The sequence below is a fragment of the Eschscholzia californica genome, unplaced genomic scaffold (genome assembly GCF_041429995.1).
Source record: "Eschscholzia californica isolate CP2 unplaced genomic scaffold, dmEscCali1.0.p SCAF_1, whole genome shotgun sequence".
Taxonomy (NCBI): domain Eukaryota; kingdom Viridiplantae; phylum Streptophyta; class Magnoliopsida; order Ranunculales; family Papaveraceae; genus Eschscholzia; species Eschscholzia californica.
This window is the reverse complement of record NW_028238198.1, coordinates 38,596,429-38,610,561: the sequence shown is the minus strand read 5'-3', so window position 1 is coordinate 38,610,561 and position 14,133 is coordinate 38,596,429.

Sequence of the window (14,133 nt, the reverse complement as noted above, 5' to 3'; positions counted from 1 at the left end):
CGGAGACCGTAATACCAAGGCGTTCCATCTCTCCATGACTCAACGTAGACAGAAAAATAGAATTACTCAAATACAGAACTTGTCAGGAGATGTTCTAACAGATGATAAGGACATCGCATCGGAATTGGTTGCTCATTTTCAGAACTTGTTCTCTTCGAAACCAGTGGGCCCATGCCCATCTGAGATCTTACAAGCACATCAAGCCATACCAGCTGAGGCTCTGAGCAGCATTTCTTGCATTCCCACTGAGAAGGAAATAAAGCAGGTGGTTATGAGCATGGGGTCATCAAAGAGCCCTGATGGACTACCTTGCCACTTCTACCAACACAATTGGGAAGTGGTGGGGGCAGCACTGGTAGAATTTATTCAACAGGTTTTCATCACAGGTACCTTCGACCACAGTCTCAACACTACTACTTTAGCCCTCATCCCCAAGGCAAAATCTCTTATTTGTCCACGTGCTTTCATTAAAAAAACATATATTGGATTCACTATCATTGCAATATACGCTGATGATATAAATCTAATTGGGATTGTTGAAGATGTCTCAAAAGCTGCAGAATATTTGAAGAAAGAATTTGAGATAAAAGATCTTGGAAAAACAAAATTATGCATTGGCTTACAAATTGAGAGAAGTACAAGTGACATACTTGTCCATCAAAATTTATATACTGAAAAAGTTTTGAAAAGATTTCGCATGGATACTGCATACCCTCTTAGTACTGTAATGGTTGTTAGATCTTTAGATACTGCAAAAGATATTTACCGTTCTAAAGAAGATAATGAAACATTACTTTGTCCTGAAGTGTCATATTTAAGTGCAATAGGTGCTTTATTATATTTAGCTCAGTACATTGGACATGACATTTTTTTTGCTGTAAATTTATTAGCCAGGTTCAGTTCAGCACCAATAAAGCGACATTAGATAGTGAAGGAGTTGAAGGAGATGTCCTTCGACCAAGGTGACAATGCGAACAATTTGTCGGATAGGATAATTGATGTGGAAGATCATCAAGTCCGATTGATTTAGGGATCGTAGAGTTGTAGCTAGAGACCAACTACGATCGTCGAATTACGAAGTAATTCGCGGCTAACTTCGATCGGATCCTACAACGGGTTACACATAAGAGTGACAAATTGATCTAGGATATGACTAGTGGGAGTGAGATATAATCATGGGAGTGTCCCATAAACATATCTCATAGGCCTAAAAAGGAATTAGACAAAGATAGTACAAAAGGCCAAAAATAGGGTTTTTGGGCCTAGACCGGTTCGGGTACTTCTAGGACTCGGATTGGGCTGAATTTTGGAAGGTTAGTTTCTGATATAATAAAAATTATATCTGCCAATTTTCGTGGTGTTTGGACACCTCCTCCTTAGGGAATTGAGAAAATATCAATAGTTGCTATTTTCGACTATTTCCCTAAATCTTATTCTAAAGGGTGTTTTGGGAAACCTAGAAGGAGGTGGATTCTTATTAGGGTTCTATATAAACACTCTTAGGGCAGAGAATAAGGTGTGGAATTTCTCTCTAAGCTTTCTTACTCTACCACATCAAGTAGAGAGGAGAAAGTGAGCTAATTCCCATTAACTATCTATCTAGTCAAAGAAGAAGGTGTTCTTCTTTCCAACCACCATTGGTGTGCTAGCTATACAACAAGGTGGGAGATCAAATTGATTGCTCGTGTCCCAAGTAGAGGAGCTACACTTGAAGCTCTTGGTCTTCTTTAATCAATTCAATTAGTTCGAGGGAAAAGCGATTAAGGTAATCTACTATCTCCATTAGATTAATTACTAGTTTTGCATGTGATCCTGGGAATACTAGTGTAGACATTAGATGTCTTATTTCCGCTATAAACACTAGTATAAGGGTTTAAATCCCTTCAGATTGGAGTAAAACATATTCTTCGGTATCTTCGAGGAACTACTGACATGGGCTTATTTTATTCGAAGAGTTCATCCAATTGTTCACAAGTAATAGGATACACTCATGCAGGATATTTCTCTGACCCACATAAAGGAGTTTCACAAACGGGTTATGTTTTTACTAGTGGCGGTACAACTTTCTTTTGGCGATCGAGTAAGAAAAGTATGTCTGGTACATCTTCTAACCACTTAGAGATTATTGTTCTTCATGAAGCTACCAGAGAATGTGTATGGCTAAAGTCTATTATTAGTCATATTAGATTTTCATGTGATCTTCCTGAAATTACAATGTCACCTACCATTATTTATGAAGATAATGCGGCTTGCATTGGTCAAATTAAGGAAGGATATATTAAAGTGGACATAACGAAACACATTACTCTTAAGTTATTTTTCTCGCACCATCTAAAAAAGAATGGTGAAATTGATATCCAGAAGACACAATGCGGGTAGGTCTATAGAAGAGGCCTACACGTCTAAATGGTTCTACTCAACGAGATCAGCAAGAGAGTCTTGGATACTCGAGGCAAAAGGATAGATTAGTTATTCATTAATGAAATCTATCAACCAAGAGTCATAAGGTATGATCAGTGAAGTAGTTCACTCACCCGGAACGACGGAGTCAAAGGGTAGGGCCTTCGTCCGCTTTACTCCGAAGAACTGGGGTCTTGGAATCACTTATTCAATCGGGGACGATTTTTATTGAATAATGTGGGAAAACTAAGTTTTTCAAAAACGATAACGAGTTTTAAAACTTTGCCATTTCTTTATGTAGTTTTAAGATGACACAAACGATTTCAACATTGAATCACACCTAAGGGAGGTGCTGATCCACTTCCTAGAATGGAAGAATGAATCCGAGAATAGTTCTCAGATTCAAAAGGAAGGTCACTAGAATACCCAATCCCAATGTTGACTCATACAGGAGAAGGTCAAAAGCCATTTGCAAGCAATCGTATAACATTCTCTTTGGAAGAGTAATGAATGCTAGCATAACCATTAAGACAAACTAAGGAAGAAATTCCTACAGAAGTCATAAATGGAGAGGTACTAGACCTCCAAGGCAATCTGAAAGTCATCCTAAGGGAAGACAACAGAATACATCTATCACCCAATTCAATATCGATTGAACAAAGATTGATAAAGACCTTAGATGAGTCACTCAGGTTGTTACAAACAAACTGAGCAGAACATACGGGAATATCCAGTCTAAGAAAGGTTTTTGAGATTTGGTACAAAGAATCTAAGAAAGAGATCTTGAGATTCAAAAGGGCAAAAGGATCAGTCAAGTGAGACAAACATTTGATCAAAGAAAAGCAGTTGCCGAGTACATGATCAAGAGTATCCCTCATTACTGTGAATGTTTCTAAAACAATGGCTAGACCATTTAAAATGAAACTACCTTTAGCACCTGGAGGACAAAAGGAATGGAATTATGAATTCCGGTTCCGTATCCTTGCTAACATAGTTAAAAACAAGTATCGTAAAATTCCTTCATCAGGTATTTAAGACTAGATGAGCAGCTCAGTGGGAGCTTAAGGGAATTACATACTTGACTAAAAGAAGTAAAGATCCAAGAGGGAGCAGAAGCAGTAATGCTAGGGATGCTGAAAGGGATCAAAGTCTTCTTTTAGACACTGATCTAGCTTAGAACTTAATAGTGATTATTTTGTTCTTCTAGAAACATATGATGTTTTAAACCAGTGGTAAAATTAACTGAAGGTTAACATTGATAATGGCTAAAATCAAGAGATTCAAACTTGATGAGACATAAAAATGTCCCATCTGAATCTCTTAACTCGGGTTAGTTAGTCGAGTTCTAGCGGTTACTCTGACGATTTGTTTGTTTCTTTTGTCCAGGTGTCTTCTACAGAATTGAACTCGAAAAATTGATAAACTTGGGAGAAAAATACATTAGGGGCATTTCGGTCATCTTGTGGTATTGATTCTCTGGAAATTTTGGCAAATATCGATACTCGGATGAAACTAGAATCTATGACGAGTGTGTAGGCGAAAACAGAAGTCGAATCGGAGACCGGATGCGAAAACTAGGACGGGTCAAAGATTGAGGACAAGGAGGGTTGACCAAGTCGGCCTGGGACACATGGCGCAAATCCGATAGCTCAATGGAAAGTTTCGGTACACTTTTGGTTACTTCTCGGGACCACTGGTTTTCTTTGCGCGTCCAACCAGATCTAACGGCTGAGAGGATCTCCCAGCACATGTCTTAATTTAAAGATGTTCCACCACCAAACCTACATTCGGTTGCGAAGCAGCATATCAATCCTCATTAATACCAAGGGATCACACGGTCTTTAATTCCGGTATATGTTTCCTTCTTCTTCTCACGAGCTAACAGAAAGAAATGAAAGTGATTATAGGAAGAGAGAAGATTGGTATCTTGAATAGATTGAAAGAAACCGAGAAGGAAAGAGATCGAAAGAAAATAAAGGGAACCCATCTCTGATTTGGAAGGAGCTCGGCTGGAGAGGATTTTTTTAGAAATGGAAAGAAAGAGAGTGATGGAGGCTCGGCTATAAGAAACAGTGAGGATCATCACTTGGGGGGAAACGAACGACCATTAATCATCTCCATTCGGCTAGAGAAGAACTCGGCTGGGACTGATCATCTCTCGGCTCACCATCATCATCTCTCGGGTTTTAGAAAAAAATAGTTTTGGCCGAGAGCTAGAGAGAGAGAGAGAGAGAGAGAGAGAGTTTAAAGCTTTTCTTTTCTTTTCTTCTTCTTTATTTCTTCTCTTAGTGACAGAGAGAGGTTTATATTGAAATAAGAGAGAGAGAAAGCTACTGATTTGTAGAGAGAGAGAGAGAGATTGAATCAGTTATAAAAGTTAATTATTTTATTCTTCTTTCTCCATTGTTACTGTTAGAGAGAGAGATAGAGAGCTCCTGTATTTATTAGAGAGATAAAGAGAGAAGATAGAGAAAGGAAGAGAGAGAAAACAGAGAAGGAAAGAGAAAAACCAGAGAAGGAAAATTATTTTCTCACCTGGAAATCGTTTCCGGGAAGATGAGAAAATAATTTTCCCTAAGGTTCTGTTTGGCTGCGCAGAAGGAAAAAAAAGCGAAAAAAAGTGTTTTCTTCTCCGAATCTTTTTCTTTCTTTAATGTTATTAATTTTTATCTCTCCCACCATGATTATGATTTCTTTAGTGATGAGTAGCTAAGTTCCTTTAGTCTAGGGTTCGATGAAGTTAGCATTTTACATGAATATTGACTTATTATCTTAATAGTTTGAATGATAAATTCAATTGATAAATTTTCGAAATTATTCATAACTTCTTCTTCGTTTATATTTCTGATTTGATTAGTCATGTTTAGGTATATCTTTAATGACTAATGCTTCTTAGTTAATAGGCGAATGTTGAAATTGTGTTTGAATCTTTCATTACCTATACTTCGTACATCTTGATTCGTCATATTTAGGTTAGATTCTTTAATGACGAATACTTGATAGTTGATAGGCAATAGTTAGAATCGTAGAGAATCAATTGAGGTTAGGAAAAAAAAAAGATTTGAGTGAATATCTGTGTTTGATCGTAACGGATTCAAAACCCTAAGCTACTTCTCCCATCAATTCATTTACAATTTTTATTTGTCTTTGTTAATTAAATTGCAAGAAAATCAATTTTAAAAAGAAAAACCAAAATCTGAAGAAAATCCAAATTAGTTATAGGAGTCAGAATAAATTGACTTAGTCTCTGAGGAACGAACCGGACTTACCGGAACTATCACTTGACGCCCGTATACTTGCGGGTGGTGACCTATTTAGGGTAACCTTTTAGGCCCATCAAGTTTTTGATTAAACTTCAGCATTGTCAATTAGGTCTTAAGGACTGAATTGACAAAGTCACCCTTTTCAAAAGGCATAGAGACTGGTAATCTATTAGGACTCATACAATGTTATGCAGACCTATAAGTTTACTTGCAGAAGCTAACGAGAGAAACTTCAAATACGTACTCTGACAACTTCATGAAGTATGGAAACGTACAAATCATAAAGTATAAGTCGGAATGTTTGAAAGGTTCAAACAAAATACAAACCGAAGTAAAAGAATCGTTTTGACAAGAGAGTTTAAGTCATCCGATTAGATTGGAGTGATAAAAACTTGAGTCAAATACTAAATAACCATCAAAGGAGTTGAGAAAACGTTTCCCAACTCGCTCCATGGAACACATCTGAGGGATGGTGGATTCAGTGGGAGTAATCGGACATTGCTATGCATAATTCGATCAAAGATGGGTTTGAGCCAGTCTTCCGAATATTTTGGGACATATTCTATAAACGATTGTTTTCACACTTACCAAAGTCCGTTTAACAGCTAAGCTTGTAAAAGCATTACAAAATTAGCTAATATCTGACGCAATTTCTTTTTGAAAGAAATTTGGGCTTCTTCCATAACCAATCAAGAGAACAAAGTGTTTGTTGCTCATGATAGTATTCTTCTAATAATTAGCGCACCTAGTAGTCTGGGAGAAAAACACTAATTATTACAAGAATAAGTGGGAGAAAAGTACAAGTCGATTTAATTCGATCATGAGAAAAATCATGGAGGGTCATGAAGAACAATCATGAAATTTGTACAAGACGATTAAATTCGACCAAGAGCAACAAACCGCGGCTCCTCGGAAAAGGAAAGGTTAAAGATATGATCTTATAAACCCACCGCACAAAAGCGAATGTCATTCGCCGGAGAACTCTCAAAACAAGTGAAAGTGTCTCTAAAGGAATATCTCAAAGTAGTTGAAAAAAATTCCAAATTGTTGTTCAAAAGCCCTGAAAGGTCAAAATAAAATCTTAAAGACTCAGAAAATAAAGGTTATTTCTGAAGAGATAAAAGACCTGCGCAGAAACGGAAGCTGACTCTAGATTTTGGCTAGAAGCCAAAATCATCGTGGAATCCATATCTCGTCAAGACATGAAGCTTGATAATTTAAGTCAACAGAAGATCTAAATTGGTTTTCCAAAATAGAAAACTGAGAAGGATGGAAACATTCATGTTTCCCGAAACTAGACAAGAAGAATAAGATTCTTCCAATCAAGTTATGTCCATAGGCATGCTTCAGAAATCCATCGACGGATTAAAAGCACGCAAGAGTTAGAATCTTTGATTCAAAAGGCAATCAGAGAAATTTGATTCCTGAAGAATGAAGAAAAATCTTGAATCGCGAGTTTCAAGAAGGTAAGTGGGAGAAACAAACCTTCCGGGTCCGTATGCAGAGTACATACAAAAGATTGAGTACGACATAAGATGTTGTGTAACAGTAAACACACTGACTCAATAAAAGGACCACACACAAGGATGAAATGCCATTTTGGGCATCTGAGGATCTATAAGCATAGATCAAAAAGATGATAGGATTAGAGAGACTCAGTACGATGAGACGCTTGAGATCCGAAACCGAAAATCTAAGACTCAGGAAAAGTCTAAAAGAATTTCGATCCAAAAACTCATGACAGAGAGCGTTGCGAGACTCGGAGTCTAAAGACACCGATGAGCAAGCAAGCATGAGAGAGACATTCATGTCAATCATGTTGGACATGATTAGCATTTAAACATCCGTATTCGGATTGGAAAACCGAAACACTACTTAGTACATCCTAGAAGGCTAAAGGATGAAGTAGTACAAAAGTTGAACATGTCATCGTAGCAAACTTTCAGACATGGAAGGAAAGTAGGCTAAAAGTGTTTAAGCCGGAAACTGTTGCAAATACTACACAAAGAATTAATAGCCTTAACTCTAGTAAAAGTTACTAGAAAATATCAAGGTTGAAGAAAGCAATCTTCAAATTAATTGATAATTAGCAAAGTTTAAAACGGACTACATACGTAGTCAAACTAAACTGTCACCTAAGACATAGTATGAGACTCATACACAGTCTAAGGCATGAGGTAAATTTGGAATAAACCTCGACGAGTAAAACTGAGTGGGTAAAAGAGTTTTACGGAAGAGGCTCAGATTTACAACTCTCGTTATCGGAAATAATAGAGTTATTTCACAAGTCGTCTAAATTTGGTTTAGTATTTAAACGACAGTCCATTGATGATAAAACGTTCCGAATAGGTTTGTCAGATACGTGATCTGATGAATGAAACCCTATTAAGTGAACTTTGAATATTTATTATCAAAAACCCTGGTCCAGGTCATTGCATGTACAACAATGACTCACGAAGACTAGCACGGGAGTCGATGGGATAGCGCAGTTTCATGGGCTATAGGAATAGTATATTCTATTCGACTACGTGGGTGTGTAAAAGGTTTATACACTGGATAACCCTCAAATGAGAAGTACATCACTCGTGATGAACGTCAATACTTCTCATAAAGACAATTGGATAGATTCCTCAAAACATGAGTGCTCCACTCATCTTATGAAAGGAATGTCCGACTTTGGTTCCGTCAAACGCCGCGCCGTAAAAGGAGGTTATAAAGACGGATACTGGGAAGGACAGGATAGACATGAAGTTAAGTGGGAGCGCAAGAATGGATTGTGTCACCCTAATCACATTAGGTACAAAGTGTCTCAAGGCCACTTGATGAGTAGCAACTGAAAATGCGTGGCCGCGCTCAAACGGATTAAAAGTTAATCGTTTGTCTTTTACAGTTGTACTCGGATATCAAGAAAGTCTGAATGACGTGACGTATCAGATGGGATACTAAATTGTTAAAACTAAAAGTCGCGGAAGCTATCGAACCTATCCTAGAAATTGATCCGATTATGAAGATTAATCGAAAAGTTAAGTCAAAATCAAATATGCGAACAGAATTTAACGAGGTTCGGCTTTAAAGCCTACGTCCTCGGGCGAACAAGAAATCTTTATTGAAGGATAGATGAAGACGACTAACACAACCCGCAAGTTCGTCCCAAGATGGTACCGTATAGTAATAACCTTCTATACTAAATCTTCGACGACCGAGAAATTTAACACCGCTCAAAAACTATGAAAAATTTCTCTCACTCTTGCTCTCTCTCTTTAGCTCTCTCTAAAGAAGAGTTGTTGTTGCTTGTGTTGGTATGTTGATTACAAAGCACTCAACCCCTATTTATATATATTATAAGCCTAAAAATTGGAAACTGCCTATTGAGCCAAAAAATTGGAAACCATCCCAATTTGGAAACTGCCTATTGCTGCCTCTTAAACCTCCTCTTCAATTTTTAGAAACTGCCTCTTACAATTCTCCACCTCGTACACAATTTGATATACTTCAAATTTTGGACGAACACCAGGATACTCCTTGTAAGATATATCTTCCTTTTGTAACTTCATCCGACTGCACCATATGAACATGGTTGCCTACGTACCCTTTTACAGGATCAAGCCTACCGTAGTTCTACCAACCCTTCACATAAAGATTATCTTGTCGCCATTACGCCCTTTCGGGCAACTTAACACGAGCCGATTTGTAGCAATTCCAGGCAATGCTGAAACTTGCTACACGTCACCACTTTAGTCAACATGTCCGCGGGATTTTCATCTGTGTGTACCTTCATAAGAGAAACATCACCTTCCTCTATGACATCTCGTACAAAGTGATACTTGACATCGATATGCTTAGTACGAGCATGATGAACCTGATTCTTCGCCAAGTGGATCGCACTTTGACTATCACACCATACATCCACGCACTCCTGCTTAATCCCTAGATCATCCAGAAGACCCCACAACCACAATGCTTCCTTCACACCCTCGGCCATAGCCATATACTCGGCCTCCGTAGTAGATAACGCAACTGTAGATTGTAACATCGATCGCCAACTAACTGGAGCACCATGCACCTTAAATACATAACCAGTAGTAGATCGTCTTCTATCCAGATCGCCAGCATAATCTGAGTCAACATAACCGCTTACCTGACATGTGTCTCCACCAAAGCACAAACCCGTATCAACGGTACCCTTCAAGTACCTCAAGACCCACTTCACAGCTTCCCAATGTGTCTTCCCCGGGTTTGCCATAAACCTGCTAACCACACTGACCGCCTGTGAAATATCTGGACGAGTACACACCATAGCGTACATCAAACTGCCAACTGCACTAGCATACGGTACACGATCCATATGATCCTTCTCCACCGTAGTAGTGGGAGATTGTTTTCCCGAGAGCCTGAAGTGTGGTGCCAAAGGTGTTGACACCGCCTTCGCATTCTGCATCCCGAACCGAGAAACTACTCGTTCGATGTAACATTTCTGATTCAAGTACAGTTTCTTACTTGACCGCTCTCTCTTAATCTCCATTCCCAGTATCTTCTTTGCAGCGCCCATGTCTTTCATCTCAAACTTTTGACTGAGTTGAGATTTCAACTTATTTATCTCCACCATGCTTCGAGAAGCAATAAGCATGTCATCCACATACAAAAGGAGATAAATAAAGTCACCTTCGCGAAGCTTCTTGATGTATACACAACAATCATAGTCACTTCTGCGAAAACCATGCTTTAGCATGAAAAAATCAAATCGTTTGTACCATTGGCGAGGGGATTGTTTCAATCCATAAAGAGATTTCCTCAAACGACATACTTGATTTTCTTTGCCCTCAACCTTGTATCCCTCAGGTTGAGCCATATAAATTTCTTCTTCCAAATCACCGTGCAAGAAGGCGGTTTTAACATCGAGTTGTTCCAGCTCAAGATACCTGTGAGCAACAATACTCAATAGCACCCGAATATAAGTATGTTTCACGACCGGTGAGAAAATCTCATTGTAGTCGACCCCTTCTTTCTGTGCATAACCCTTGGCCACTAGTCTTGCCTTATACCTTGTACCCTTGATTTCGGAAGAATCCTCTTTCTTCTTGTACACCCATTTACAACCAATAACAGACTTACCTTCGGGCAATGGGACAACCTCCCATGTCTGGTTCTTGTGAAGAGACTCCATCTCTTCTTGCATAGCAACCAACCAACTCTCTCTTTCCGCCGCGGTGATAGCTTGTTTGAAGGTGACCGGCTCGTCGTCTTCCACCGAGAGTGCATATTCAACCACATTTGCCTGCCCGTAATGCCTAAGAGGTTTGTCTGACCCTAACCTCTGTACCGGCTTATATAACCGTTTCGGCCTAGTGTGTACCGAAACATCCTGCTGTTGTTGTTGTAAAACTTGTGTACCTTCCCCTTGAACCTCCTCATGATCGAGTTCATCAATTTTCTCATCCTGAGTATTATCCTGATGCTCCACCTGATCATGATTCCTAGAAACCCGTTGGTCTTCGGCTTCTACTTCCACTACTTGAGCTTTAGTAGACCCAACATCACCACAACTAGGCACCGTAGCTTCCGCCATAGCTACAATAGATGACTCATCAAACACCACATCTCTGCTGATTACAAACTTCTTGTCTTCCGTACACCATAGCCGATAACCCTTGACTCCTGTAGCATATCTTAAGAAAATTGCCTTCTTTGCTCTATTGTCAAGTTTGTTACCTTTAACATGGTAATAGGCCGTACAACCGAAAACCTTAAGTCTCCCGTAATCTGCATGTTCACCTGACCACACCTCGTAAGGTATGCCGCCATCTAAAGAAGAATGTGGAGACCTGTTCACAATATAACAAGCTGTAGCAATAGATTCTGCCCACCATTCTACGCCTAGTCCCGAATTGGAACGCATACATCTAGCCTTCTCAAGTAGTGTACGGTTCAATCTCTCTGCGACTCCATTCTGTTGAGGTGTGTTTACTACTGTCCAGTGCCTCACAATGCCTTCTTGATTACAAAACTCCTTGAATGCCCCATCTGTGTACTCGGTCCCATTATCCGACCTTAACGTCTTCAGCTTTCGACCAGTTTTGTTCTCAACCATTGCTTTCCACACCAGGAATGTGTTGAATACCTCATTCTTATGCTTCAGAAAATAAAGCCAGACAAATCTCGAATGATCATCAACGAATGTAACAAAATACCTGGAACCACCCTTGGAAGGTAACTTTGCCGGTCCCCAGACATCGGTGTGTACGTAGTCTAATACCTCTTTGCTCCTGTGCTTGCTTGTAGAGAACGTCACCCTGTGTGCCTTCCCGAACACACAATGCTCACAAAACTCCATGCAAGGCTTCTTCATGTCCTTCAACAAGCCTTTCCCGCACATCAAAGATAGACCCTTTTCTGACATATGCCTAAGGCGCATATGCCAAAGCCTCGTACTAGCCGTTGGATCCCTTCCACTGATTCCTACTGCTACATCTCCCGTAATTGTTGTTCCCAAAAGTTTGTATAAATTACCGTAACGAGTACCTCTCATTACCACCAAAGAACCCTTAACGACTCTTATGGAGCCATTCTCTATAATTATCTTACAGCCGTTCCGCTCCAACACACCAAGGGAAATTAGATTTTTCCGCAAATCGGGTATGTGTCTTACGTCCGTCAATGTTCTCACCACTCCATCGTGCATCTTGATCCGTATTGTTCCGAGTCCCACAGTTTTACATATACTATCATCACCCAGTATAACTGTACCACCATCTATACTCCTATAGGTAGTAAACATCTCCCTATTTGGGCACATATGGTGTGACGCCCCTGAATCAAGCATCCACTTATCGAAGATCTTCTCAGACACCTCTGTCACCGAGAAACATTCGTCCGCCTCTTCTGACACATATCCCGCCTCTTGCATCTCTTGTTTCTCCTTGTAGCCTTCGTTCTTTTGCTTCAACTTTCTCTTTGGACAAGCCGCTTTAAAGTGGCCAAGCTCACCACAACTAAAGCACGTTTTCTTGAAAGAGCCTCTAGATTTGGATCTAGATTTCCCGCTCTTTCCCTTTCCTCTTTCATTACTCCTCCCCCTTGTTACAAACAACCCTTGTGCTTGTTCCTTGTCTACTCCACCCGACGCCATACTGCTAGTAGCAACCTTACGAAGGTCATCCGCTAATAGCGAATTTCTCGTCTCTTCCATGGTTAGACTATCACCAACAAGCATCAAAGTTTGAACAAGGTTCTCATAGGATTTAGGTAATGAAAGTAACAATATGAGGGCTTGGTCCTCATCCTCAACCTTAACATCAATATCCTTCAAATCTGAGATAATCCTGTCAAACCTATTCACATATTCCTGAATAGAAGAACCCTCTTCCATTCTACATGTGAATAATTTGGATTTTAAGTAGACCCGATTCGTTAAAGTTTTCGTCATGAAACTGCTTTCTAGCTTTAACCACACACCCGCCGCCGTTGCTTCTCCGTCTACTAGGAACGCCACGTCCCTCTCAAGACACAACATAATGGTGGCCCGTGCTTCGAGATCTAACTCCTCCCAATCCTCATCTGACATATCTCCTGGTTTCTTTCCCGTCAACGTCTTGTGTAATTTCTGCGAGATTAGCAGATTCTTCATCTGCAATCGCCAATAAGAAAAATCGTTTTTCCCATTGAACTTCTCTATCTCATATTTCCCTGATTTGACCGTACCACTTCTCGATCCCATCTTCTCTTCGTTCAATCTCAACAAGGCTCTGGTACCAATTGTTATAACTAAAAGTCGCGGAAGCTATCGAACCTATCCTAGAAATTGATCCGATTATGAAGATTAATCGAAAAGTTAAGTCAAAATCAAATATGCGAACAGAATTTAACGAGGTTCGGCTTTAAAGCCTACGTCCTCGGGCGAACAAGAAATCTTTATTGAAGGATAGATGAAGACGACTAACACAACCCGCAAGTTCGTCCCAAGATGGTACCGTATAGTAATAACCTTCTATACTAAATCTTCGACGACCGAGAAATTTAACACCGCTCAAAAACTATGAAAAATTTCTCTCACTCTTGCTCTCTCTCTTTAGCTCTCTCTAAAGAAGAGTTGTTGTTGCTTGTGTTGGTATGTTGATTACAAAGCACTCAACCCCTATTTATATATATTATAAGCCTAAAAATTGGAAACTGCCTATTGAGCCAAAAAATTGGAAACCATCCCAATTTGGAAACTGCCTATTGCTGCCTCTTAAACCTCCTCTTCAATTTTTAGAAACTGCCTCTTACATAAATTGACACGGGAATCGAGGCATTGCACTTGTTCTAAGTCCAAGTGGGAGTCTGAAGGAGTTAAAGGAGATGTCCTTCGACCAAGGTGACAATGTGAACAATTTTTCGGATAGGATAATTGATGTGGAAGATCATCAAGTCCGATTGATTTAGGGATCGTAGAGTTGTAGCTAGAGACCAACTACGATCGTCGACTAACTTC